The sequence below is a fragment of the Microtus ochrogaster genome, linkage group LG4 (assembly GCF_000317375.1).
Source record: "Microtus ochrogaster isolate Prairie Vole_2 linkage group LG4, MicOch1.0, whole genome shotgun sequence".
NCBI classification, from domain to species: Eukaryota; Metazoa; Chordata; class Mammalia; order Rodentia; family Cricetidae; genus Microtus; species Microtus ochrogaster.
In genome coordinates, this window is record NC_022030.1 from 64,520,014 (window position 1) to 64,523,927 (window position 3,914).

General features: G+C 36.5%; 1 protein-coding gene across 4 annotated transcripts in view; it reads right to left on the reverse strand.

The window, feature by feature from the left end:
* The window catches only part of Gigyf2 (GRB10 interacting GYF protein 2), a 140,087-nt gene that overhangs the window by 55,845 nt on the left and 80,328 nt on the right, over positions 1-3,914 (reverse strand). The gene's annotated exons all lie outside the window — the stretch shown is intronic.

Sequence of the window (3,914 nt, forward strand, 5' to 3'; positions counted from 1 at the left end):
AAAAAAAAAAAAAAAGGAAAGTTAATACGGGCTTTTACCAGTAAAGATTTTGAAAAACAGGTAATACTTCAAACTTTCTCCCTATCTGTTCCTTCCAATGTTCAAAAAATGTTAATAAACTAACTGCATATATATATATATATATTACACTTTTCTTAAAGCTGAATGTTCAGACTCAGCAATTAAAAATAATAAACAAAGCCTGGTCTACAAGAGCTAGTTCCAGGACAGGCACCAAAGCTACAGAGAAACCCTGTCTCGAAAAACCAAAAAAAAAAAAAAAAAATAATAATAATAATAATAATAATAATAAACAAAAATAGTATGTGCAATTTTAAAAGGCATACAATGAGGAGCTAGAACAATGGCTCACAGTTAAGAGCACTTGCAGAGAATCCTGGTTCTGTTCCTGACACCCATACAGTGGCTCAAAACCCTCTTCTGGCCCCTGCTGACACCAGACATGAATGTGGTGAACATGCATACATGGAATCAAAACACTCATACACATAAAATAAAATAAATCCTTTACCAAAAGAGGACATACACTGAAAATCCAATTAATTTTCCTTCTACATAAGAACTCCAGAGACATAGTCCCCAGAACTAAGAAAAGAAACCATAAAATCTTCCAAACACTGCCCATGTGTACATTTAGTCATGTATAATGTATAACACATTCCCTGAGGATAACACACTCTTTTGTAATATTAAAATTTTCATCCAATGGTGTATTTTGCCAGTCTTTCCCTATCAGCATACACTTTTTAAAGACATTCTTAATTATATTACCTTAACTTATATAACCAACTGGCATGGGTTTAAGTCTCCAAGATCAGAAAACGTATACATTTCAACCAGTTTTACTAAAAAACAGATTGGAAATTCAAAAGTGAAGGCAGTGTATTGTAAAGACTCATTTACTCAGCAATAGAGGAATATGACATTAGACTCATTTACTCAGCAATAGAGGAATATGACAATAGATAGCTATGCTATCTAACAATGTCTCAAGAGTTACTGATTTAAAAAAAAAACTGTAGGCAAGGTAAGCCAAACTGATATATGCTGATATGTAACGTCTTACAAAATCTCACACTAGTTGAAAATAAAGAACTAGAAGAAAATTGAAACCCTCAATCTGCAAGTTACATGTTCTCTTGGTGACAAATCCTTTCAATTAATCCATAATGAAAGTTTTAAAGAAGGAAATCCTTGTTTCTAGTTATATTACATTTTATACATACTAAGATTTAACATTCTGTTTGTCCACACATTTTTTTCATTGTTAGCAGGTATTATTCCAACTAAATAATAAAATACCTTAGATCGGGGTAGCTAGACAGCTCAGTGGGTAATGGTACTTGCTATCAAACCTGACACCTGAGTTTAACCCCTGGCAACCAAATGGTAGAAGAAGAGAACTAACTTCCAAAGTTGTCATCTGACCTTCACACACATGCACCTCACTACACACACAGGAGAGGGGGGGAGGAGGAGAGGAAGAGAGAAGAGGGAGAGAGGAGGAGGGAGAGGAAGAGGGGGGGAGAGAGAGAGAGAGAGAGAGAGAGAGAGAGAGAGAGAGAGAGAGAGAAGAGACTTAAAATGTAATTTTAAAAAATTCTTAGAAGGGAGAAAAAGACATTGTCTGCTAGGAAAAACACTATTTGCTTTTTGCTGTGGTCCACAGTTTCCAGGATTCCCCCAATAATCCCTAGCCGTTGGTATCCATGTATTAATTTTCTCTTAAGGGTGAGCTGAAATTATTGCCAAAAAATAGAATATACCTAAAATGTCACTTTCTGAATCTAAAGTTGTTTTTTATTGTTGTTGGTGGTGGTTGTTTTTTGGAGACAGGATCTCACTGTGTAACACTGGCTGGTCTGGAAGTCTACTATATAGAACAAGCTGGCCTGCCTCTACCTTTTTGAGTACTGGGATTAAAGCTGGGTATCACCATGCCTAGCTCTGATCCTAAAATTTAAAAGGCCTCTCTCTTTAAGCATCTTGGAATCGTTCTCCGAAAAAAGTCAGCTACCCCATGGTACCTGTAGTGAAGCTCATACTACAAAGCCTTGAGGCTCTTCACTTATAGAACCATAAGATTGAAAGTGGTTCCAATTCCAAAAGAACCTTTAAAATGACTAAAGAATAGGCAGACAAATTTTACTGCTTTCATTGGCTAGGTGTCTTGGACTAGGCAATAAATGAAGCAGAGAAATAAACATGCATGGCATGGTAGCATAAGTCAGTCCATAATCCCAGTAATCAGGAGGTAGACGGTGGATCACAGGTTCACATAGGAGTCTGAAACCAGCTATGCTAAATAAGACCTTAACTCAAAAGTCATTCAGCTAAGTTCTGGGGTCATCTACATTAGGCAAAGACCAAAATAATCACTTAACTGATTTTTTCATTTCCAATTCTTGTTATAGAAAGTTAATTTTCCCATTTTATGACTGAGAACATTGAGGCTCAAAAAATAATCCAAAAAAAAAAAAGTATAGACACACTCACTCCTTGCACTAAAGGACCTCCCAGGCGCTTCTGCTTAGATTGAGGGGCCAATATACTTTATAAAATACTATGTTTGCTATATGGTTCATGAAAAATGTAGCTACCCTCACAAAAAGAGAAATTTAGAAGAAACCCTTAATGTATTTGAACATAAAAACAATGAGGAATGGTCACAAATGCTATTGAGCTGTGAGAATACAAAGTGCTAATTACAGAAGGCTAAACTAATCTAGCCACTCATTTTCATCATCTGCTTTTTCACATGGGACCTTGGGAGTAGTGAGCATATTAAAGTAAGCAATATAGTGCTAATGGCAAAATGCAGAACTCGCCAAACACCAATTATCACTTTTCCTAAAAGAATAAACAATTAGAGGCTTTATTAAATAAAAATTAAAATCACCAAAGTATTAATAATGTTACAGTCTTAAACTGGAAGGCTAAAACAAGACTGCCAAAGAGTTCAAGGTAACCTGAGCTATACTACAGTGAGATGAGAGTGAGGGCATGAGCCCACAGCAGCGAGCATGGGAGACAGCACATGAGAAAGAGAGAGCAAGAGCAAGTGAACTGGGAACATGACTAGGCCACGATTTAATGCATACATACAAACATACATAGGAACAAGATAAGTGTTCTTCCCTCCCCTCACTACATTGTAGAGAGGCTTTCAATAGTTGGGCTCACGTAACCCTTTTGCTTTTGCTTCACTTTTTTCAAGTGACTGGGTATAGACCATCACCAGAGAGCAGAGCCTGGGTAACACTCTCACTGGAATCTACACTCCTGCTGCCTTATAGTCCCATTTTCCACTTCTGAAAGCAAATATTTCTCTATGATTATTCATCGCCTAGCAAGACCAGTAAGTCAGTTATAGCCTGACATTTCTCATTTGACAGGAGTGGGTCTGATATGAAACAGCCTGAATTTACCTGAACACTAGTAAATCAGTTAACAGAATTCAAATTTTAGTTACTAAATATCTATTACTATGAAACAATTTCTAAGAACTGTCATATACTTTTCACTAATCTACATATATACTAAATATTACATATGAATATCAACAATAGAAAGGTTTCAATTACAAACTACTGGTAAAGCAAGGAAACCTACATGACAACAGTCCTTATAATCCCACATCTAACCTTCAGGACGCATAGTCATTTTCCATAGAAAAGGGTGAAAAAGACTCAAGGACTTGTAAATAGACTTCACTCTTTCCTACTCTCCTCTTCAAAAACCTTTAATTAAAGTTCAACGTTCTTGGGTGTACATATAAAAGATGTGCAATTCGGGGCTGGAGAAATGGCTCAGTGGTTTAAGAGCATTGCCTGCTCTTCCAAAGGTCCTGAGTTCAATTCCCAGCAACCACATGGTGGCTCACAACCATCTGT